The 26677-nt window shown below is 40.7% G+C and overlaps 1 protein-coding gene across 1 annotated transcript in view; it reads right to left on the bottom strand.

Annotated features, from left to right (window-relative positions):
* Nucleotides 1-26677, bottom strand: part of HDAC9 (histone deacetylase 9) — a 684467-nt gene that overhangs the window by 643914 nt on the left and 13876 nt on the right.

Genomic DNA, 26677 nt, shown 5'->3' with positions numbered 1-26677 from the left:
CCTAGTGCAATGTTGCAAACATACATTGTCTTGCTTTCTCAACAAAAGGAAAAAAACGGGTGTAGGCATTGGGGATGAGGTACCACTTTTGGTTTATTAGTAAAGTTAAAGCAGTACCATCTCCACGCCCCAGCTAATATTGGTAAAGTGACACACTTGGTAAGGACAGGGGCGGAGAGAAGAAGAAAAAAGATACGTCAGTAATTAACTAATAAGTATACAATAGCATAAATATAAAAAATTGCACAAGTTACCATGTAACCAAATTGTGTCCCTACCTCTAGTTTTATAACATTTTAAATGTTAACTGACATAAGAATTATGGACAATAAGGAATGAGTACTGTTTTCTTTATCCAATTGTTTCATTAAATATGAAGTATTATGAGAAAGGATTACCCCGCTATGAATAAAGAGACAGGAGTTTTTGTCCCCTTGTTTTCTTCCCTGTCCCCTCCTCTTCTCTCTCCACCCCCCTGCCCTGTCATTAGTAAAGTAAAAATCTTTATGGAGAAGTACTTACAACTAAAAAAGCCAACAAGCTGAGAGAGAGAGAATCTCGTGGTTTTTTTGTTTGTTTTGGCAGTCTAGTGAATAGTGAACAATTAGGATTGTGCCAGAAAAAAGATACATAAATAAAAACAGATTTTGAGAACTTATTTATTTAAAATAACTTTTCCAGATGCACTAGGAAAACTACATATAACAAAAGAATTCAATAAAAGGCTCAGAAGTAAAAATAATAGATGATTAATCTAAAATGGGAGGTCTTCTGTAACTCAGAAATAGCTTGTTAAATCTCTGCCAATAAGCAAGACACCTTTCTCACAAGATGGAGAAAATTTAGTGACCTATATTTAGCAATGGAAGTCACAATTAAATGTAAGTGTCTGCCAGAAAAAAAAATGCAGGAAACTATAGCAGCTGCTTTGATGAAAAACACGTTCTATTACTGTTTCCCTGCCAAAGCTAAACTTGGGTTCAGATAAAGAGACAAAGCTACAACTCTGTTTTCTGAAAATGAGATCAGCTAAGTCAGTCTCTTATAATAATTAAACTATAGACTCCAGAGCTTATTTTAACACCTCCATTTGGCATTTTCTTCACTAGTGCTTTGGATACCAATTAGCAGAGTAAGAAATAAATATTTTGATCTTTTAAAACATTTCATTAGAGGATCTTAAAACAGTAATTTAGCCCAACACCTTTGTGAAATAAGAATTACTAAATTCTCTTGAAAGGTGGGAAATAGGAGGCAGACCTGAACTAGAAAATCCTACCTACCTACTTCATCGCTATAGTTTCTGAACGCCTCACAATTTGTATTTATCCTCACAACACCCCTGTGAGCAAAGGAAGTACTATTATCCCTATTTTACAGATGGTGTACTAAGGCAGACAGACAAAATAGTTTAACCTCAAAACACACAGGCGGTGAAGCAGGGAATCGGGTTATGTGAGTTCCAGGTTAGCACCCTAACCACTGGACCACTATAGAAGTCCCTAGAAGTCAGAGACCCTGGTACAATGGCTGATTTAGCTGTGAAACACACACCCCTTTAAAACACCAGGTGATGCAGATCACCACCAGCTGTAAATCAGGTTACTAGATTGTGGGTCCGATCCAACACCCTCATCTTGGACCTCAGTTCCTCCTGTGCCACTGAAATGTTTAGTCCAGTTCCTTCACTGATTATGGTCTCTCTCTAATTGTGATAATTCTTCCCAAGTGAAGACAACACATTCATTATCCTCTATCACAGTCAGTTCTTCCCTTGGCCTGCCTCATTTTCTCTTTCCTCCTTCAGATGCCCAATTCAATACTTGCTTAACATGCCTCCAGTCTTCCATACAGTGTTCACATCCCAAAGTTGTTTTTTTTTAATATGTCCTCCTCCTGTCAGCAACCTTACTGTCACATTTATTATTTGGTCTTTCCATGACATGTGTAATATCTTCTTCAGCCATCTGCGATGGGCAGCCTCCAACCTCTTTTTGTTAGCCACTGTGTAACAAACTGGCACTCCTATTCCGAGTACCCCCTGGCCAGGCGTACATCTGTACCTGTTTGTCTGTGGTGATCCCAATCTGTAGTTTCTCAGGTGGTTTCAGTGACTGAGCCCTCCGGCCAAGTCACACACAGTCTGTGTGAAACAAACAAAGTAGACCACTTCCGGGGTCAACAGTCCACGGGGCCTATCACAAAGCTTCTCGGTCTTTACACAGTCCCAGCCCTGGTATGGGGCCATGCCCCCAGGGCTTCCTCCCAGAAGGCAATGGTTTTGCCCTTTCTGGCCGCAGGTAGGCAACCCACAGGTCAGGTCCCCTTCTTAGGGGGTGTCAAATTTCAATATTCAGACCACTTTCCCAGGCCTACCCACTACTCCAGGTCCAGCACAGGGATCCTATGAATAGCAGCTGCCCCCTGCATCTCTTTGACCACTCATAATGCTGCTACATTTCCCTGGGCCAATTCCCCACAGTCCCAACTTTCATCACTGCATTGCTGTTACCTAGGACTCTTCTATCTTTAGTCCCAGAAGCCAGCCAAGAGCTTCTTCTTGGTTCCCCAGTCTCCGCCAACACTTCTCTGCAGCTGTACCTCCCTTGGGCCAGCCAGGAGCACTATCTGCACTCCTCTGACTTCAGCAAGGAACTCGCTCTCTGTACCTCTGCAGCTCCTTTAACATGGTCCTCCTGGGCTATGATTGGCTGCTCCCTGCAGCCTCTTTCCAATTGGCTTCCTCCCCACAGCCTCTTTAGGCCGCTTGAAGGATTTAGCTCTAATACTCCTCCTGGGACAGGATGCTGAGGCCTCCAACACTCTGTCACACACCTCCCCCCTCACACAGGATTGGGGTGGTGGTTCTGCTGCAGGTAATATCCCTTCTTACCCAGCCCTTTTGCCCCACTCTAATGGGGTCTTCACCCTCCCAATCTCTATCTGGAGAGCTAGTGATAGTTTCTATTCTCTTTTCTAGCAGGGCCCTTTTTCTCTCAGGACTCTCCGCCTTGAGAGTTCATCTTAGTTCTTGCCCCCTTTTTAATCAGAGTGCTCTCTCTCAGACCAGTCTTTTCCCTGGTCTCTCACGGTCCACTCTCCCAGGCCTTTCTTACCTGGAGAGCATGTCCACAGTCCCTTGACCCACTTTCTTCTCCTGGATTTTGGACTTTCTATGCTGAGCCTCTAGCTGTGTCTCAAAATCATATACCCCATGGAGCAAGTGCTGTTTTTCATCCTCGGTGAACTGGAGATTTTTGGCCAGCTGTTCCTTCTGGAACTTAAGATCCTTTAGCTCCTTGTCTGCTGCCTCAAGTCATTTTGCCAGGCCGTAATCCCTTAGGAGGGAGCTTATAAAGCGTGCCTGCACTATTCTCGTCCATGCCCTAATATTCTGTCCTCTACCTCAGCCCTTCTTTTTCACCTCTCCCTGTTGGGGAGATTCAGTCTGGGCCTCTTTGCTAGTTAGTAAAATGGATATTTTAGCCTGGGGTCCCACAGTGTCCTGCTAAACTCTGAAATCTGTCTGGGTCTCTGTTGTAGCCCTCTGAGTTTTCTCCCACTGGGCCTGGGCCAATGCTTCCCGTAAAGCCATGCATTGTTTTCTTTGCCCTTCAGCTTCAACTTGCACTCAGGCCAACTCCTATTCTACTCTGACCAGCTGGCCAATGATTTTCCCTCATGAACTGTTAGCCTTCTCCAACTCTCATTAGCACTTTCCAGCTGTTACCTAAAGTCTTGGTTATTCTGGTATCACCTCTGGGCTCTTTTCTGGGGTTTCTTTACCCTGACTCCCAGTGCCTCTGTCTCTTTTCAATCACATGGTATAATCTGACCTTTAGTTTGGTATGGACCTTTGTTTCACCAGATGTTGTTTATCCTTCCAAAAGTGGTGTTTGCTTTTCCAAATCTTGTATGAATATCTTTATCATAGCCACCATCAAATGTTACCATTCCCCAGATAGTATCTCTCTTCTTCCTGTTTGGTTTCTTTTCCATCCTTTGCACCCATCATCCAGTTTCCTACCTTCATTATCTCTGTTTTCTCTGCATTTACTTTCAATCCAATATTCACTGCTTCCTGTCTCTAACAAAAATGATGAAGGGTATTGAACAGCTTCCATATGAGGAGATATTTAAAAAAAAATACTGGGATTGTTCAGCCGTTGACACCAGCTATGTTAAGGTCACGCGGCCTGAGGTAGGCTGTAAAGAATGGTGCCCTGGAGGTGTCAGAGCATCCATAGCTCTGCTAGAGCTTGATACCAGTTGAATAGCATGTGGATGGCGAAGTGATGTCCCTCACTATCACTGGATTTATCAGGATTGGAGACTCCGGATCTGTAGATTGCCAGGTCCTTGAGCAGGGCATGCCAAGGTTTAGCTAGAGGAAAACAGATAGAGTCTGGTCTGGGATCCATCGATGCAGGCTTGGGAGCATACTGCTAGTGATGCTGGGGCTGAGCAGTGTTTAATGTCCTTGCATGCTTTGGTTGGCAATCTTGGAGCACAGGAGGATCCTGGCATTGTCAATGCCTGCCCTCATTCCCTATGAGCTCCAGGCACACCAGCTCCAGAGTATGGAGTCTTGCTCAGTCCTGAGGGAAAGGGGGAAGCCACTCATCATTGATGGGATTTGTCTGACCTCTTACGAAGGTGCATCTCCTTACCTTCATCATGCTTCCACTTCATGGAATCTTTGGGTCTGCTAGAGGGTTTCAGCAGTGCTGGCAGGGCACTGCTCAGCTGTTCCGCCTGATGAGGCGGGTCTCAGATCTGACAAAGGTCTCAAAGTGAGCTCCATTAGGCATCAGCAGAGTCTGAACTCCCGAGGCTGCCTAATGCAAAGGGGGAAAGCAGCAGAACTTATAGTTCAATGGGATGTGTGATTCCCTGAGGCAGTTTTTGTCCAAGTAGCTTACCAGGAAGACCCAGGGGCAGGCAAGACAAGGCTTGAAGCTTGAGACCATGGGCATAAGTGCCATGGCATTGGGAGAATAATGCCAGGACCCCTCCAAACTCCACTAACTACACTAAGATTGCTAATTAACTAGATACTAAAAAGTACTAATTAAACAATTTACAATATTTATAGGGAGTAGCGTTTTGAACACGCTAGAGAGTATGGACACAGAAGGATTCCATCCCAGCCCGCAAGCAGTAGAAGAGGAACTGAACAGAGGTGGGCAGTCCATACTGCCACTTATGCTTCTGGTTTGCAGCACAAAGCAGCATAGCATGCAGGTGCAGACCAACGAACACTGGCATTGAAAAATTTCCAGTACTGGGCACAGAGCACATGTGCACCCCACAGCGAATGCCCAGAGGGCCTGGCACTTGAAGAATTGCACCTGCAAAATATGCAAGTACAGCCATTATAAGTGCACAGTCCTTATTTGTAAGTACAGAATACACATCTGAAAACATAAATGTTGATTTGCATTCTCAATTACCCAATATGCATGGGCTAAGTGATCATATTCATACATTTGAAAGAGGGAATTAATGGGCCTGTCAATTACATTTTTAATTATTATATTAGCTATTGGAAAGAATTTTTCAATGCCTAAAAATAAGGTTGCTATAAGAAGTGAGTAATATAGAGGGGAGGATTAAGACATGACAAGAAAATACTGGCCAGGTCTTGTTCTCCACTGTTAGGTAGTTTTATTAAATAATTTTCCTTCAGTGGCATATTCTTTCTTCTAACCCACACACTGAAGGACTCAACTGCTTATTTACTGGTTTTCCAACCTCATATTCCCACCTCCCTTCCTCCAGTAGCTTTCAATCTTTTGGATATTCTTCACCCATCCCATACCTGTGTTACACCCTCTACTCATGGACTTCTTCCAGCATCCTGAATCCACTAGAAAGTTACTTGAAGCCTCTAGCTTTTGATTCAGCTACCTAACATTCTCAGGGATAGATTCTTGCTAAATGACCCACAGAGTGCGATTTTCATACGCACTCGGACTTGGCTGAGCTGCTGCTTTGGTGGGACCTGAATTAAGCTAAACGCTGAAGCGTTTTTGAAACTCCCATCTACAGCAGTTTAATTTAAAGACCCTTTGACAGCACCTCTCCCCTCGCTTATTTTAAGTAGTTTTACTGTTTATTAAAGATAATGGGATCAACAATCCCAAGGACAGAAACTGCTTATTTTTTTACACAGCGGGGACAATATCAGTACAAGCTTCTCTGCACTGCACTGCCCTGACAACGTGCCTCAAACCTAACCTGAGTGGTAAGAAGCTAGTTTAGTCTCCATGGTGATTCAGCCCTTGATATCTGGGCTGTAAATGCTAACTGGTACTGAATATGACATTGGCTTTGTGATGTGCAGCATTAGCCACTCAGAACAAGACTGAGACCATTAATAAAAATTAAAATTGCATACTACTATGACTTTGCTCTTCTATAACCCCCTCCTACTTCAGCCCTCTGAAGAATTATCACAATTTTACAACTTGGCAGAGAGTGGCTAAATGGCTTACCCAAGATCACACAGCAAGTCCATGTGGAAATAAAACCCAGATACCTGATTCCCAGTCCATTTTAGTAGTAAAAGCACAGGACTTCCTCTCCTACAGCCAATATATTGACATCCCTTGATGAAGCTGTCAGATGGTGTACTCACAACAGCAAGCTTAGAAGTTATAACTATGTATCCCATCTCCATTCGGGGGGATATCTTGAAGTCCATGGAGTATTGTACTGCATCATACTGGAATTTTGTCCTTGTTGTCAGCACTGTCAGTTGTCATTGCCAATGGAGCTAAACACACAGGCTTATTTGTAATATCCCATTATATTTCATTACGACACAATGAATATTGTAGCAAACTACTACGGACACCTGTATATGACTGATATTTTATCATTATTGTGCTTTCAAACTAAAATTAAGACAAAATGCTTGAACAACATTACATGCTCTCTTAAAATATAAAGCCCAAAGCTCCTAGCTGCTACATAAGTTCAAATGTATATTCCACAGTTGAAGTGGCAGAGCAAGGTTATAGAAGAGTGACATGCTGCTAAAAAAATTCTTTATGCTTGAAAAGTTAAGTATTTGTTCCATTTTAAAACATGGGTATGGGAGAGGAACTCATTTTTTCTATATTTCATTACCAGGATTTTAAAACCAAAGTTGATTAACATCCACCAAATCACTCTGGAGTTAAATACCCACCGACCCCCAACTCTATTGTAATATTCATCTATAATTCCCCCATACAGCACTATGACAAAGAGATTTCTTTCAACCCTAAGGCTAAATTCAATCAACTCTTGATAGAGAGTGGTGCTCACTTAGCGTATGTCTACACTATGAAATTAGGTAGATTTAATAGAAGTCGATTTTTTAGGAATTGATTTGATACGGTTGATTGTGTGTGTCCCCACTAAGCGCATTAAGTCTGCGGTGTGCGTCCACAGTACCGAGGCTAGCGTCGACTTTCGGGGCGTTGCACTACGGTAGCTATCCCACAGTCCACCCATTGGAATTCTGGGTTAAGCGCCCCATGTCTGATGGGGAAAAACATTGTCATAGGTGGTTCTGGGTACATGTTGTCACGCCTCCTTCCCTCCCTCCATGAAAGCAACAGCAAAAAATCATTTCTCGCCTTTTTTCCGGGGTTACCTGTGCAGATGACATACCACGGCAAGCATGGAGCCCGCTCAGCTCGCTGTCACCTTATGTTTCCTGGGTGCTGCTGGCAGACATGGTACTGCAGTGCTACACAGAAGCATCCCCTTGCCTTGCCTTGCGAACGGCAGACAGTGCAATACGACGGCTAACCGTCATTGTCGTCCCATGGGTGCTCCTAGCCAGCCTCAATTAGGCTGGTCAGGGGCACCTGTACAAAAATAGGAATGAATCCAGGTCATTTTCGTCTTTAAGTTTCGTCTAATGGAGATTCAGTCCTGCTTGGAATATCGTGCCAGCTGGAGGCTTCTGTCTCAGGCTGCTCTCCCAGCCAGCAGCACCACGCAGTCGCACCTACCCCAAGCCGACCCTTTGCTCCCATGGCTCATGAATCCTGGACAGTAGTAAGGAGCAGTTCAACTACAGGCTGAGCAAGTGCATAATGGTGGTAGAATGTGCCCTTGGACATTTAAAAGCGCACTGGCACAGTTTATTGACTCAGCTAGACCTCAGCAAAACCAATATTCCCATCGTTATTACTGCTTGCTGTGTGCTCCACAATATCTGTGAGAGTAAGGGGGAGACATTCATGGTGGGGTGGGAGGTTGAAGCAAATCACCTGGCAGCTGATTATGGATAGCTGGACGTGGGGAGGGATAGCTCAGAGGTTTGAGTTCAATCCTGGAGGGGGTCATTTAGGGATCTGGGGCAAAAATCTGTCTGGGGATTGGTCCCGCTTTGAGCAGCAGGTTGGACTAGATGACCTCCTGAGATCCTTTCAACCCAGAGATTCTATGACCAGGGTGGTTAGAAGAGCACAGCAGGGCACACTGTGCATCAGAGAAGCTTTGAAAACCAGTTTAATGACTGGCCAGGCTACAGTGTGAAAGTTCTGTTTGTTTCTCCTTGATGAAAACCTGCCTCCTTGGTTCACTCTACCCCGATATAACATGGGTTCGCAAACAATGCAGTAAAGCTCTGACATGCTGCTCTGAGCAGCGTGTTAAGGGTGCCGGGACAAGGAGTTGGATAAGGGGCAGAGAGTCTCAGGGGCAGGAGCTTGGGGAGGGCAATTTTGAGGGGCCCGCAGTCCCAGAGTAGCCTGGGGGATTAGTGGGGGGCCAGGAGCAATCTGATCTGCTTCCCTCACCCCAGCCCAGCTGTGTCGCTCGGGGGAGGGGGCTTGAGGGAGAGGATCCCCCCCACTCACTGGCAGAAGCGGAGCAGCCCAGCCCCACTCCACTCCACCAGCTCCCAGCCGTGGTGCTCCACTTCCTGCCGCAAGTGAGTGCAGGATCTTTCCCCACCCTCACTCCTGAGTGACACGACTGGGGCCAGGGAAAGGAAAGTGGAGCGGTCTGGGGCCACATCACTCTGCTTCCAGCCACAGGTGAGTGGATAGGGGTGGGAGCAGACAGCAGGGGGGCTGGGTAGGGGGTGATTAGGGGCAGGGATCTCTGGAGGGGGCGGTCTGGGAACACAGAACAGGGGCCAAAGCAAGTTCAATATAACAGTCTCACCTATAACACAGTGAGATTTTTTTGTTTCCCGAGGACCTGTTATATCAGGGTAGAGGTGTACTTCCCTGTAGAATCATAAAATCACAGAAGATTAGGGTTGGAAGAGACCTCAGAAGGTCATCCAGTCCAACCCCCTGCTCAAAGTAGGACCAATCCCTAGACAGATTTTTACCCCAGTTCCCTAAATGGCCCCCTCAAGGATTGAACTCACAACCCTGGGCTTAGGAGGTTAATGCTCAAACCACTGACCAAGCCAACCACCATTGACCTCCACTTGCAGAGGCAATAAAGTCATTACTGTTTCAAATTCATGCATTCTTTATTAATTTTTCACACAAATGGGGGGATAACTGCCAAGGTAGCACGGGAGGGCTGGGAGAGGAGGGAAGCACAGGGGTGGGGTAATGGTAGGGGCACTCCCTAGAATGGCATGCAGCTCATCATAGAAGCAGGATGTCTGGGGCTCTGACCCGGAGCAGCCGTTTGCCTCTCTGCATGTTTGGTAGGCTTGCCTGAGCTCCTTAAATTTCACGAGACACTGCTGTGGGTCCCTGTTATAACCTCTGTCCTTCATGCCCTTGGAGATTTTTTCTAATATTCCGGCATTTCATCTTTTGGAACGGAGTTCGGATAGCATGGATTCATTTCCCCATACAGCGATCGGATGCAGAAGCTCCCAATTGGTCCATGATGGAGCTCATTCAAAAGTTCGTGGGGCTTTTCCTCTCTACCTGGCCAGTGCATCTGAGTTGAGAGTGCTGTCCAGAATCGTCACAATGGAGCACTCTGGGATAGCTCCCAGAGGCCAATACCATCGAATTGCTTCCACACTTAACCAAATTCGACCCAGAAGGGTCGATTTCAGCGCTAATCCCCTCATCGGATGGAGTACAGAAATCGATTTTAAGAACCCTTTAAGTCAACAAAAATGGCTTCGGCGTGTGGACAAATGCAGAGTTAAATCAACCTAACACTGCTAAATTCAACCTAAACTCGTAGTGTAGACCAGGGCTTAGTAATGACTTGAAATTGGCCCCAGCATGCAGAGTCTAGTCAAGAGTTCCATGTTTTTACAATGACACTGGTTATATTACTTGAATATAAAGTTGTTAAAATATTAAACAGTTATAACAGGGATCATTAATACATCCATAGCATGTGTAGCAAGTCAGCAGGAACTGAATCCAGCCCCTATTTATTCAAGTCACAGGCATCTTCCACATGAACTAGAGGAGTCTCTCCCTTGGACAAGAACAGTAGTAAGTTCTTATCCACCATGTGGGCCAGCCACTAGGTGAAAGACATGTGGTGGAAGCTTAAATCAAGACAGGATGTCTTTGTAAAAAATATCCTGTAGTTTGATCACAAATAATGAGACTTGATTCTGGAACTACTAAGTGAAATTCTATGGCCTGTGTTATGCAAGGGAACAGACTAGATAATCACAGCCTTCTAGCCTTAATACTTATGAGCACTTACAATACTATACTTGTATAGGACTGTTGAACAGCTTCCTAGAAAGAGAAAGTGGTGAATATACTGCCTCTTTATTAGGTAAAATATATTAATTGAAGTTCTTCTCTGAAAAGTGATACTGAAAATGCATCGTAAGGTGTTGGGTTTTTTTATTTACCATCTCTCAACTACTTTAAATCAAATTTGCTCAGATTACAAGGGAAAATAAGAGGTTTTAACTATCAGACCTATAAATTCGTCTTAGGATCTGGGAGTCAAGCGAGGTTCTTTTTGGCTCATGCATCATTCATAGGAATAATGATTCTGTGGGCAACAATCTATCCTCCGTTATACTTGTGCAACCCCACTAAGCCCACACAGATGTGAGTGAGAGCAGATTTTGGCCCTGCAATTGAAATTTGGTAATTTCTACTGATAATATGTAAATCTGAATAGAATATAGTGTATCCTCTCATGTTTGTATTTACTCTTAAGTACAATAATTATATAAAATATATTCTTGTCACTAAAATAAGCAGATAAGGCTCAAAGCACACATAAAGAAGACAGGCTGAGCAAGAAAGCATTATTTTTGCAATTCCCTCCTCCCACCCAGTGCCTTCTTGTTTTCAGGACACTTGATAAATTCTGAAAACCTATGTTATGTCTAATTTATTCAGCATGTTATGAATAAAGTACCAAACTATTCTGATTTTTATTATTAAAAATATTAAGTTAACTGTACATTGGAAAGCATCTTGTCAACATGTTCATCTGGACTACTACATACATCACACTACAGTCCATTTTTATTCTCCCCCCTGATATATCTGCTTGTGTGACTCACTCACTGCCTATATTCAAATATGGCAATGTGGCTGCAGTGCAATAGTCTTTGGAACAGCAAAGACTCCAATGCTCCAAATATTATGCACAAGTTTAACTTTACCAGTATGAATATTCCCACTAAAGTCTATGCCTATAGATACTGCATTAGATTAAACCAACCTTAAGTCTTTGCAGAATCATTGCATGTAGAGGCCCTAAGAACAAAACTTGAGCAGCATCAGTGAAGTTGGTAAGGGTCTTCATAGAGAATGACAGGTGCAAAGGAGAGTTACCACTCAGAAGAAGTGACCTGTTACTTAATAGGGCACAATATCTGGGCTCCACCCCACTCCCATTTTAATTAGTTGATAGAAACAAAATAAAAAGCTAATGAATGCAGTTGTTAATGTCCCTCACAAGACAGAGGTACAGAGGAAAAAAAATCCTCTCTTTCCATATTACCGTGCTGACATTACCAACTTGCACAATCATGGTCTTCAGTCTACACCTTTATTACCACTTCAGGCACTTTCACTGTTAAGGCACTGGTCTGTCACAGTGTTCTTTAGCCTTATTCGATACTGGGGCTCAAAGGAAACAGTATAAGGCATAAAAGAAAGTTGAAATTCACAAAATAAATCTTGGATTTTTGCTGCACCAAGTTGCTGATTTTCTTCAAAACATCTTTGTAAATTGTATATATACACAATGCAATTGCTCAATACCTACAATCTTTGCTCTACCATTTTGAACCAAAAGGCTAGTTTTCTGTCAGGATATTTAAAGTAACTGTGTACATGAACAGTTTGCTTCATTATATACAAAGTAAAATTACTTTGGGTTTCAAACACTTTGGGGAAAACGTTCAAAGCATTGCACCAGGTTTGAGCTGCAGGACCCCCACTATCTGAAGGGTTAAAAACTACACCCCAGGCTTCTTTGTGTACATACCTGTTTACAACAGATACAGTACTACTTACACTGAATTGTTACTTGCCTAATGTTCCAAATCACTTTCAGATTCACCCTTTATGGGCTCAATTCTTGGTTTCAATGGGGCAACCTGAGTGAGCAAGGGTTTGTGAAATCAAATCCTAAAATATTGATTTGTAATTATATATGCATAAGGAAATTGGAACACTTCAAAATATAAGTCAATTTCAACGAATACACACACACACTTTGTATATATGACACAGTAATATCTTATTATGGAATTATGTATATCAATAATACTGCTTCTGAAGTTATATTGATAGAAATATTGTAAAAAAAATTTACATTTCCGATTTGCAAATGTGGTTCCATTGTCCTCTCCAAATTTAAATGTTAATCTTACTTAAATTCTCCAGTTTACCTTTAACATAGTATTTGATGTTATCAGACGTGAATGAAATAAATCCTGATCTTCTGCCTTTACATTAACAATAGCCAAATAGGGGGCTGAGGAAGAAAAGATTGTCTGGTGCAGAAAGACTTATCAAAATAAAATGCAATTAGATTCCTAGAACAAAGATTAGCTACTGTGTGTTTCAGCAAACAGAAGATCTTTCCTTTCAAGCTGGAGGTGAGGAAACTGTGAGCTTATTTTAAACTGAGAATGAAAAATATATATATTATGGCAGTAAGAAAAGAGCTACATAAAGCCATTTTGTTAGGCCAAGTAAAGCTTGAAAATGGAGGTGAAATAGCTGTTATCTGCAATTGAACTGCTATCAGTAAAGTGATGAGCAATCACTTTTATTGTCATTGGTGTTGCTTAATTAGACTATTACAATTCTACAATAACTCAGTGCTGCTATCTTTAAGTGAATACAACTCCCACTGAGGTCAACAGAATCTGTGCGCGTAAAGACAGGATATATAAAGGTGGTTTTAAATATGAAAAATTCAGGCATGTATAAGCCTGACTTCACATCCACATCAGAGTGTGATGGGGAATAGCAAGTAAGAAATCCTGCACTGCTTCTGGAAGAAACCTCTAAAGCACCGTTACTCAGATCTCAGTGATTCTGGAGCCAAATCAGTGATCAATATTACACAAAAGAGCCAGAGTAGTGTGAATGTGTTGTTTCATTTACTATTTATATTACTATATTATATAGATACAATGTATTATTTTATCTACTACAATCGGTTAACATCATAGTAAATGCATCCCAGTTGGTTAATAATTAAAATCACACAATGTTTTAAGATAATGGGCTACTAAGAGTCACAGCAGACACATTAAAATGCCACTTGCAGCTTGCGAGCCACAGTCTGAGTATCACTGCTCTAAAGGTTTGGCCCTTTGTGCTCTTAGTGTTTTAAAAATTACTAAAACTAATGTTTGTACTCATTTCTTTTTGGTCAGCTTGACTGCTCTACTGAGTAAGAGGCTCTATTTTCCTCTCTGAAAGTTCTGCTCTGTGTTAACTTTCTAGAGTATATTTGAGTGTGTTCTCAAGTGGGCTTTAATTTTAATTCATTTTGTTTCTAATTTTCCCACTGCACGGTATTTTTATGGTGCACTTAGATTCCCTCTGTTCTGTTAGCAGTGTGCTGTCTTTCCTTTATGTAAGTTGTGCATTTATTTTGCTGTGTCCTGATTTTGTCCATCCAGTCTGTTTGTAGAACACCACTACAAATAAAACAAAATAGCAGCTGTAACGGTTACTATGCATTTTGAACAGGCTTCACTTATTGTATTAGTGTACACAGTACTGGTCACTGTGCTATGTATTGAAGTACAAATCCCTACCCTCCCCCAAAAAAGGGGGTTTATCCACAAATTTCCAGGATGAAGACATTAGATTGAATTTATGTTGGTACTGAATCCAAATATAAACTAGATATAATCTCCCAGACAACCCCTCACTTGGATCCTATTTGCAATTCACAGTGCCTCCTTAATTCCTAAAAATCCCTACTGGTCAGGGAAGAGAATAATTTAAAACGTATTCTCCTTGCAGCACTTTTGCTCCAAAGATGCAACTCCTACCTGACACCCCCACCCCCATTTTCATCCCATGATTCCTACTAGAGACTGCCTAGGCCTGCAGTAACCAGCATCTGGCCTTTTGGTAGCCTAGTAAGGATCTAGCTGCAGTTCCATTTCCCAGGAAACCATGGAAAGAAAGCTTGACTTAAATAAATCTGATAATTGTTGATCTCTTGTGCATAACCCCACTTGATAATCAGACTTGAGAAAGGAAGAAAAAAATGTTGCTAAACAACAAAGAAAAAAAATCTACAGACAAGAACTCAAGATGTAGAACAATATCATCATATGCGATCACTTGATTTGAGGATGATCGCTACCACGAATTTACATGCGAGTCCTGAGATGACTCAGAAGTCTGATCCTGGAACCATAGATCCACCTACAGTAGGTACAGACCGTTCCTGGCAGGCCAGATACCTGCTGGGAGAAAGTTCTTTCTTCTTCCTTCCTTCTCTCTTTCTTTTCAGCTTTGAGGGCAAGGCGCTTCTCCTCAAAGCAGGCCACTGCCTGATAGAGAATGTGGCGCCATTGGGGTGGGTTGGTTGCTTGCTCCTCCCAGCTTGTTATGTCCATATCAGTTTTCCCGAGATACACTTTCAGTGTGTCTTTTGTAGCGTTTCCTCTGACCACCATGGGATCTCTGACCAAGGGTGAGCTCAGAGTAAAGGAGAGAGTCTGCCATCCGCATACAATGTCCAGCCCAGCGGAGTTGGTGCATGAGGATCATTGCTTCAGTACTGGTGACATTGTCTTCAGTGAGGATTCTGGTGTTAGTGCAGCGATCTTCCTACTTGACATGAAGGATCTTCCGGAGGCACCATTGGTAGTACCTCTCCAGACTCCTGAAGTGCTGTCAATAAGCCACCCAGGTTTCACATCCATAAAGGAGTGTAAGGATAACAGTTGGCTTATAGACCTGGATCTCAGTGTCCTGCCATAGGTCATGGCCCGTGAAAATAGATTGGAGCAATTTCCCCAAGGAAGCACTTGCGCACAGGATCCTGTGGTGGATCTCACTGTCGATTTTTGTGTTTTGGGGAAGTTGGCTATTGAGAATTGTTCAACTGTCCCCAAAGTCTGTCCCTCCACGGTGATTTCTGGTGGGTCATGTGCAAGGCCTGAAGCAGGCTGATAGAGCACTTTAGTCTTGTCAATATGGAGTGAGAGTCCCAGGCTTCTGTAAGCTTGTGCAAAAAAATCCAGTGTGGACTGAAGGTCATTCTCAGAGTGCGCAAGGATGGCACAGTCATCAGCATACTGAAGATAAGTAATGGATACCCTCAAGACTTCAGACTTCGAGTGGAGACGTCGAAGATTAAAAATATGTCTGTGACAGGAAATATACACCATACTGTTCTGATTTAATCTTTAATCAGACCATATAGATACACAGAGAAACTATGCACCAGCAATGGTGTATATTTCCTGTCACAGACATATTTTACTCCTGGGGGGAATCCTGTGCCACTGTGAAAGCACAGAATTAATGTTCTCTGCAGATTCCCATCCCCCCAGCAAAGTAATTGATTGGGAGGGCGAGGCAAAGGGAAGCTGCAACTACACCTTTTGCCCATCAAGGGCTGATGTGGCACCAGAAAAGAGGACAGCTGGCTCACAGGCTGGAGCACCCAACTGTGGAGAGGGAGGGGCAGAGGCTGCCTTCCTCACAGCGCTCTGCCCATGGGGCCAGGTGAGGAGGCATGGGATAACAGAGCAGGGCACACAGGGCTGCCAAGGGAGTCACACTGACTGCAGTTCAGAAGGGCTAGTCGCCGGACAGATTGTGGTGGGATCATAGGAGCTAGTGGGATGACAACATTGAGCCAGGGGCTAAATGGGAGTGGGGATGGGGAGTGGCTGAGTGAGGGTGCAGGGACACATGGGCACAGGGGCAGCTATGCCTGGTTGAGTGAGGGTGCAGAGACACATGGGGATGGGGAGGTGGGGGTGCAGAGACACATGGGGATAGGAGCTGTCATAAACAAATAGTTAAGAGTTAATAGAACAGAAGTACTTCATATCTCTTTTGCCTGGAAAGGGTTAACAAGATCAGTGAGCCAGGCTGTCACCTGACCAGAGGACCAACCAGGGGACAGGATACTTTCAAATCTTGAGGGAGGGAAGTTTTTGTGTGTGCTGTTAGTTTTTGGTTGTTGTTCTCTCTGGGTTCTGAGAGTGACCAGACGTGCAGCCAGGTTTCTCTCCAATCTCCCTGATACAGGTTCTTTTAGATTCAAAATAGTAAGTACTAGGTGATAAGGCGAGTTAGGCTTATGTTTGTTTTCTTTATTTGCAAACATGTATTTGGATGGGCGGAGTTTAAATTTGTATTTGGCTGAAAGGATTTTACTTTGTACTTGTATACTTAGGCTGGGAGGGTATTCCGAGTGTCTATAGCTGAAAAACCCTGTAATATATTCCATCTTAAATTTACAAAGATAATTTTTACGGTTTTTTCTTTCTTTAATGAAAAATCTTTTCTTGTTTAAGAACCTGATTGTTTTTTTATTCTGAGGTGAGACCTCAGGGGACTGGGTCTGGATCCACCAGGGAATTGGTGGGGAGAACGGAGGGAAGCGGGGGAGAGAGGTTAATTTTCTCTCAGTGTTAGGATTACTTTCTCTCTCAGGGAGAGTCTGGGAGGGGGAGAGAGAAGGAGAGGGGAAGGTGAATTTTCCTCTCTGTTTTAAGATTCAAGGAGTTTGAATCACAGTGATCTTCCAGGGTAACCCAGGGAGGAGAAGCCTGGGAGAGGCAATGCTGAGGGAAAGGGTTTACTTTCCCTGTGTTAAGATCCAGAGGGTCTGGGTCTTGGGGGTCCCCAGGCATGGTTCTAGGGGGACCAGAGTGTACCAGGCACTGGAATTCCTGGCTGGTGGCAGCGCTGCAGGTTCTAAGCTGGTAATTGAGCTTAGAGAAATTCATGCTGGTACCCCATCTTTTGGACGCTAAGGTTCAGATGGGGAATTATACCATGACAGGAGCAGATGTGCCTGACTGAATGGGCGAAGCTAGGGATCGGCCAGGGTCTGCATGGGGGAGGCTCCCCAACTCCTTAGCTACCCATTCCTCCCTCCCCCACCCCCAAAAAAAGTTCCATACTTCAGCTACCCAAACCCAACCACTCTCCAGGTTCACTCCCAGGTTCCTTCCCAGCAATTACTTCTCTCTCCCTCAGCTCCTCCATTACCCCGACACTCACACTCCTTTGCACTGCTTCTGAATGGTGCAGGAAATACATGTCTATATTGTATTTTAAACGAATTATTACTCAAAGTTCTGTATTAATATGCCTAGTAAGGAATCTATTAGTCAAAAAACATTTCCTGAATCTTCTTTGTAGTCTGTATTATTTCAGAAATACTTGCTGACAAGTATTTTGAAATAGTCTTCCAAAATAATTGAAACTGGCATGATTATTGTGTTATTTTGATAAAGTATACAGAATTTTGCATAATTTTAAAATATTGTGTGCAGAATTCCCCCAATTATTGCAGAATTTCTGATATAACACTGACACAACAAAATGGATGAAAGATTTATGTTTCATGCAGTCTTGAGCAAAAATTTCATGTCATCCACAACAAAGTGCGTCCTGAAAAAAACACACCAAAGAAAAGTTTTTCCTCAAAAACTGACCTGTAAAAGTTGTATAGAGTTTATTTTCTTGATTTTTTCCATCCCTTGTAAATTTTATCATATTTGATTTCATTAAAACAGTTACAGAAATGCTTCATTTACCCCCCCCCCCCCCAAAAATCAGATTTAATGAAAAAACAATTTTCAGTAACAAGGAAAATTTCAATAGCAATTTTTAAAATGGGTTCAATAACTTTTTATAAATATGGCAATTAAAAACGTGTCCACAAATTGGAAGAAAAGGAAAACAGAGCAGTTTTGAACCCCATGAAACGGAAATAATTTCAAAAAGTTTACTCGTAATTTATTCTCATTTTTGACCAGCTTCACAAAACACTATTTAAACATCCTGAAACACCAAAAACAATGTCACCTGTTATTCAACATGCTTGCTTCACTGAATAATATCTCAAAATAATAGTATGGCCTAAATGAGCCCTACTTACCTCCAGGTCCTCAGGTAAGAGCAAGGAAGTGATTTATGGGGGGTGGGGGGAGAAACACAAAAAAACAAAACAAAAAACCCACAAAAAACACCATCACCACTGCATTCAGCTCCTTCTTGCATTGAATACGTAACTTCCCTTAGTCTGGTCTCTTCCAAAACCATAGCAAAGAAAATGTAAATTAATGTAAATAATAATGTAAATTATTGTAAATGGTATATGTAAATTATTGTAATATTGTAAATTGTAAATTGTATATGTAAATAATGTAAATTTAATAATGTAAATTAATGTAAATTTTATAATGTAAATTAATGTAAATTAATACATATAAACAAATCTGCAACTTGTTGGGGGCAGAGTGACGATACAATAAATTCTCTAGAATGGTATAGAACAAAGAGATTACATTAATTCTAAAATTGCTCTGCATAGTTTGGGCCTGATCATGCTCCCTTTGATTTCTATCAGAAAAGAAGCAACCCCAGCTTTGTAAAGGTCTCAGGGCTTGATCCTGCACTATTAAAACCAATGGAAATTCCACTATTAAGGTCAGTGTGAACAGGACCAAGTGCTAAAACAGAAGCTTCTTATATAAGCATAGCCCATGGAAACTAAAAAACATGAAGGGTGAAATACTAATACCATTAAGTCTATAGGAGTGTTGCCACTAAATTAAATGGGGCCAGCATTTCACACTAAGTCCATAGAATAGCCACTTTCCAGATCACACAAAGAACAAATGCAGGGTCAGATACTCCATGGACCTCACTTTTTTAATATTTGAGAATATGGCTCCTTAATGGATTGGCCTGCTGGAGCTCAAAAGAGCTATCTAAACAGTATGGAAAACTACAGTATTAAAAACACTCCTTACTGTGAGTGCTGTATACAAAACTAAGCTTTTGCAAAGAACCCATCAAGGATCAGATAAACTGCCATCATAGAAAGGATTGAGTTTGCTATCACCCCCGAGATCTGCAGGCAGCATCTCATATAAAAGCTCTGTTTAAGGTTATTATTAATGTCAGTTAAATCCACAATTCCATGAATAGAAGTGAGAAGGAATCATTTCAGCTTCCAACAAACAGTGAAGCATCTCAGTTCTAAAAACAGAATCCTCTGTAAGAGAATCCTCTCTTTTAAAAGGCATTTCAGTATTTTAATTACTCAAGTAAACTGTTCTGCTTTATTTCACAGTCTTCAATAACAAGCCTTACAAGCTTCTTGGATGTAGATACCGAAGTGCAGTAACACCTATCCCTGGCCTGGTCAGATTCTGAGCAACAAAATTCACAGCACTCCCAAACAAATCACCTAATTACACCATTTTTGCTGTCTATATATCAAATTAAACAGCATGATTGAGGCAGCCTTTGAGAGAAACAGAAGAATTATCTTAAAGGCTTGTTATGTAATAAAGGCAGGGTGGATTTGATTTAAATAACTAGCCAGGAAGACTCGATTTAATCATGGATTTCTCCACAAAAGTGCTTCTTATTGGTTGTTATAACCTTAATACATATTCTTCACAACTCAGAGATAGACGCAGGTTTTACTTTTAGAAGATACACACTATACATTTTTAAGTGATTTATTTTGAAAACTTTTCAGATTAGTTTTACAACTATATCAAAAAATGAATGATTGTTTGGTTATTTCATTTAACAAAGGTAACTGAAGCAGATATTTATGAAGTTGTTGGGAGGTGAACTATCATTAATATTTGGATGATTTTCTTGCAATGCTCTATTAGGAGGAGAATATCATCAGACAGACTTTTAAATTGTTTTATTTAACTAAAACAACAATGCTATGTATTCTGGATTTTTTTCTTCAATGGCAAACAATATTTTAACAAAACAAGCATATGAATTTTTGAATTTAGTTAAATATTTAAGTTTCATAAATTCAGGTTTGTTTTTGTTAAAATGTTTTTAACTAAAATAGTTAAATGAAATATTTAAAAAGAAAAAAACATTTAATTGATTATGTAAGCCAGGTAAAAATGAGAAATTTAAAATATTGGCTTCTGCAACTAACTCAGTCGTTTTCACCTTCATGTTCCTGTTTGTTCATAATCTGGAAAAGAAAAATAAACTTTCCTGCTTTTTCAGGTCCCAAATGATTTCTCAATTTGGAATGAATTAGTCCAAAGGAAGAAAATATTCTTTCTACACCGGAAGAAGAAGGTATTACTGTTAAAAGTGAGATTATCACTTCAACAGTCTCTGAATCGAAGTGCTTACGTGACTTCCACAAGTTCACTGGTGTTACTTTCTTTAAAAAATCATCATCAAACATATTTCTTGAATGGTTCTTATTCCCAAACTGGGTCTCTTTTACAGCCTGCTACCATTACAGGTTTTCCCTTCTTGTCAGAGAATGGTATGACAAATCTCAAATCAATGAAGGCTACAGTCAGAAAGACCTCAAGACTTCTGGAATACACTGCTCAAATAGATTCACTTTTGTTTCTACTGCCTGTCCCTCCCTTCTCACATTTATCTCCAGACTTCTCCTTATCCAGATCTATTCTGCCCCCAACAATCTTCAATTCACTGAACTTTTTGAAACTTTTCACTTTTAGAAGAGAGGTAAGGAATTGACTCTGTACAGAAATTTGCAAAGGGACAGTAGGATTGAGGTCTGTTATTTCTCACCTCTATATATTATTTATTTTTAAACATTTTTTCTGTTAACAAGCATGTTATCACTGGAGACACAAATCCACAGTTTGAGAACTGCAAAACTAAGCACCTCTGATGGTGTCTTCTATACTGAGCATTGAGTCCCACTGGGTAGATAGAAAGATTAACCTAAATAATCTATACAGAAGCCTCTGGAAACCCATAAGATTGGGTCCCTAATCCATGAACTATTGGAACTCATTTACAAAACTTTTCTTAATCATTACATGAATATATTGTCTCATACTATAGAATTAGAATTTATAATCCTTATTCCATGACGAGATATCTTTGAGCTATAATGTATCTATCTTTAGATAGGTTTTTTCCTCAAAAAGCATTTTAATAAAAAAAAATCAGATTTTTTTTAATTTAAAAAAAAAATCATTGATTTTTATCCACCCTGAATAAAGGCCACACTTTCTGCCCCGGTTCAGAAGAAGGCTGACCATCTCAGATATGGAAGTTTACTCCTTAATCACAGAACCCAGTGAAATCCATCTCAGAAAATTCAAATATCAATTTTTGTGTGGGTGAGGTTTCTGAGACAATGAGGCTAATTCACCTCTGTTGAAACTGTGCAAACACATATCACCAAGTATCATGGATAAATTTTTCAAAAGTGCCTCAGTACAATTTTAAAAAGGTGAAAGCCAACAGGTCTTAGAAGCCTAAGTGTCTATGTCCATTTTGAAAATGAGATTTAGGCACTTTGGAAAATTTTCCCCACATCTACAAAGTAAAGATAACAGTTATTGTACACCCAGTGCAAGTAAACTCTGAGTGAAGGGAAGGAAACTAAATCCAGCTGCCAAAAATGGAACCCGAGCATGAATTTCTGAAACCATGGTAATCACATCCATACTGAGGATGGACACAGAATCAGATTATTCTGGATTCATGAGATATTTTCATACTTCTTGCTAGACCTAGAGAGAAGTTGCACTGACATTAGTGATTTTTAGAAATAATGTCTTGGAGCATTGTGGCATACTATGTGTTAGAAACTAGATACTGTGATGGAATTAATGGACTTGTGATGCATTTGGAGCTTCTCTGTAATAATTCATGAATACCGTATGTTGACCTGGTTATTGGCCTGTTTACTGTACAAATATATTAGTTTAGTTTAATTAGGGGCTGTTAGAAAAACAAGCAGGAAGGGAAAGAACAGCTCAAGCCAAGCCTCAGAATACACGAGAGTTGTTAAGTGCCAGTAGTCCAGGGCCTGGTCCAAGAACGGGAGTTTTATGGAATTTCCACTCCAGGAAAGGTGAAGGCTTTATACAACTTGTGTTCTCTATTTACAGCAGGATGAGAATGCCACCAGCTCTCATACACACTATTTTCTCTTTGCCAACATATTCATCATTAATTGCCTGAACATCTCACCGATGTGTTATAGAACAACATAAAGTTATTTTTCCCCTTCTACAGCATGGAGGATCCTAACTCCCCAGGAATTGCCCAAGGGATAGTGGTAAGATTTGGAAACCCTATGAGCAGGGCCATTTCACCATACACCAGAGAACAGGTCTGCAGTAGTTCTATAAATCCTATCAAAATGGGTTTGGAAGCAGGATGGGGACAGGTTGATCTGATTACACAGAACCACTAGCTATTATCAATGCAGACTTACCATGCATTCCCCAGCCATCTCCAACCCAATTACCCAGACTACACTGGCCACAGGCTTTAGATGATAGTGATCAAATGCAAAGCCTCTAGTTTGTTTTCCCTCTCTCTCTCATCTTTTGGAACATTTAGTTTTCTTTTCGGTTGTTCTTGTAATGAAGTGTTTTGCAGCTTTTATTATTCTGCAAACAGTTCTTTGAATAGCAGTCACACATTCTCTCTTATGCTATAGTACTGCAAGAAAATGCTAATAGTCGCTATTAATATCCCTGACATGTTGTAAAAGAAAATCAATTAACTTACTTTGAAATATCAGCATTAAGGCTTCTAAAGGTATTATTAGGAAATGAGATCCCATTGTGCTAGGTGCTGTACTAACATGCAGTTTGTGGACCTAAGTGTTTCCACACCTATTCCACCTAGGAATGATCTTTTACATTCTCCTCTCATATTTATCCCTGTTTTAATTGGCATCAAATTTCTCAGTATGGAAAAATGATTTTTCCAAGATGTAAACTAAGTGAAATATAAGGGGTTACAAGTGGTGTTTGAGGCTTAACTTCAATGATTCTTGAGTACATTCACGGTATTAAACTTTGGCCCCAAACAAGTGACCCCTGGCAGAGGGTTAGACCCACTTACATTCTGAGAGAATTCCTTTAGCTGAATTTTGCAGGAAAGGAGAACACAACATTATGCTGTGTGGTAGCCAACACTCACCCTGATAGAGCAGATTTAATCTGGAGTACCTCTGGAGCAATACAGCAAAATTTGGCCATAAGGATACTCACAGCTAACAGTCCACTGTCATAGTAAATATGCAGCTATGTTTCAGGTAATGCTGATTTAGTCTGTCTAGACAGACAGGGCTTTGCTTTTAATTCAATAGAAATTTACATTATGGCTGAGATTTTCAAATGCTGCCTATGGGATTTAGAAACCCAGTTCCCATTAAAAGTAAGGGCATTTGTATGCTGAATTTCCATAGGCAACTTGTAAGATCAGAAAATTGAAAATTTTCTGAGTTAGACAACCTTCGGCCAATTATTCCACAGCTTGGATACAAGAGAATGGAATATAAACAGGTATGAAAACAAAATGGAGATGATGCAGAGACACCGGGGACGATTAACAGTACCAGCAATGTTAGCCAAAAAAAAGGCAGGGGACACATGAGTAACTTTATGCATGTGTACGTCCCATGCAGTAAAATTACTCATGTGCATAAGTGTTTTAAGGATCAAACACTATGCACCCATGATGGATGGGGGAGTTGTGGATTTGACTCCATCCTACTGCCCTTTGGCATAAAGCACATTTGATTTCACAAGGAGTTTACAGTAAGATAAAACAGTTTAAAACTCAACTCTGTCCTTAGATATGTGCTTAGAGCTCCCATTGACTTCAATGTATAAAAATACACTTATCTGATAACAAAATTTGGCCTTTAGAATCTTCTGTTTTACATGTCTGCATCAAGAAGGTGGGTAATTACATAGCATTCTCTTTCTGAAAATGCATCAGTATAAAATTATACTATAGAAACCACAGCAATAGGCACCTTAAAAATATTAGAAAGACAGAATCATCTGATACTTTAATAAATACTTTAGCCTCAATATCTTAAAGCGAATCAATTTCATGCAAGAAAATGGGCTTTCACCAGAATAAGCAAGGAGAATGTGCCCCAAAGAGGTTTTAAAAATCTAATTTACTTTTCACTTGTTTGCCATTTATATTTCTGTCAGCCTCAACCACATGAAAATAGACTTTTACGTTCTCAGTGCTGCAGTATTTAGATTGCAAACACTGCAGAGGATACAGATTTTTTTTTTAATTATGGAAACATTTCTATTGCTCTAACCTGTCATTTCTGTTTGTAAAACTTAAACTACAATCCAAATTTCACTACTCTAGTCTCTTTTTTCTGGCATAAAGGATCCATCCCTCCCCCAAGTGTGAAATACTGACCCCCCCTTTAAGTCAACAGTAGAATGTCCATTGGGTGAAATCTGGGCTCACATTAGTCAGAGTCTCAACATTAGTATTATACTGTTTAACACAATGTACTGGGTAGCAAGTTATTAAAAACACTGTAATCCATCTGGGTATTTTATAGAATATAAACTGCTCAGATTAACTCACATACAGATTTCTCACCTTATCATCTTTCTCTGTAGCTTATTTACCTATCTGAAAAATTGTACCAACAACATGCATTAGACTGAGAAAAAAAAGAGAGAGAAGGTGTATCAGTTATTTGAAGTGCCTGGAACAAATCTTATCACAGCTATAGGTCCAATTCACCACTGGTGGTGCTCCAGTTTTATCCCAATGCAATTCCACCGAAATCCATGGAGTTACAGCAGTATAAAAACTACAGTAACGCAGTGATGAATCACACCAGCCCCATATCTCTTTCTCTACCAACAGTTCCTAATGAAAGCCTACTGGTCCAAATATCACTGCTAACTTTCTTTCCTAACTTAAGTATGTCTGAATCTTATTGTTCTGTTATAACTGAAGCATATTGAAATTTAGTGATAGCTTAATATCTGGTGATCCTGCTCTTCTTTCAGTTGGAGAAAAAGGGTATATTTAGTGGACACTTGTGGGGAAGGAATGATTAAAAGTAAAGTCCAAGTGCAGAAACTCTCTGTTCCTCCATCTGACTATTTAAATATGAATCTGGTCTTAAAGAAGAGTTATTTTTTTCCCCTAGATGTTCTTTGGTTTAAAGCTCTTGCTCATGAGAAACATGAGGCTAACATATTTTCAACAGTTGGAATTAACATGCCTAAAAACTATACTCATTTTTTCCTTGTTACTTCATATCAAACGGTGCTATGTGTTATGCAAAAATCATCCACCCTAAACTAGGAACAGGTTCATGCAAGCCAGACCCTGATTAGAAAATGGAATACATTAGATGACTTAGCTGAAGGCTATCCTGAGATATATAACTAAAAAGTGATTATGGCTTTCAGTAATTTGGACTGAATAATTTGAGTAATTTGGCTCACCAAACTTCACTAGGATTTGTACTGCTAGTGTAACAGCAGCTGTTTGGATTGAACTTGGGGCCTCTGAAGCTTATGAGCTTTAGCTCATAAGCTTCTACTGTATGAGCTAAAAAACCATATTGCCCTTACCTAAGGCTATAGAGTAGACTCATTAATCTCTCTCTAAGTGGTCTTCGTACCACTAGATGGGACAGAGCACCGCACTCAGCAGATGTGTGGTTTACAGTAGCTCAAGGGCTGACTTTATCTGATTCATGGTGTACAGGGGTGTTGGTATATGTAGTTAAATGGCACTTATCTACCTGGAAAATCTCTCTCTGATATCAATAAATATCAGGTCAATTCTAAGTTTAAGGACTGCAATGATTAGCTGTACTTTAGTCAAGTATTACACGTTGTGGAGGAATTGACAAATAGAGCCAATCATCATCTTGCACACTGCTTCTTATGCCTGGAACATCCTTCCTGAATTAAACCATAATCCTTATACCTTCTTGTCCTTCAAATCATTCCTCAAAACCCACTTCTGCAATGACACATACAAAACATACAACCAATAATGGTTTGGTTGTACTTAAGCTGGGGAATCATTTAAAATTACAAACATATTCTTGAAACCATCAAGCCCCTTTTAGGTGTGCATATATTTAACTTTGTAACTATGTGAACTTATTTTGTTATCCTCATCCCCCTTCTCTGTTTTCTCCTTATGTCTATCACACACACAAACACACACTTACACTTGTGTGTCTTTTCTCAAAGGACAATCACTATCTGCCTTTACAGTTCTTAGTACAACAGAGC

Source organism: Gopherus evgoodei, chromosome 2 (assembly GCF_007399415.2).
Source record: "Gopherus evgoodei ecotype Sinaloan lineage chromosome 2, rGopEvg1_v1.p, whole genome shotgun sequence".
NCBI lineage: Eukaryota > Metazoa > Chordata > Testudines > Testudinidae > Gopherus > Gopherus evgoodei.
Note: the sequence above shows the minus strand (reverse complement) of the source record. Positions and strands in the feature narration are given on the sequence as shown.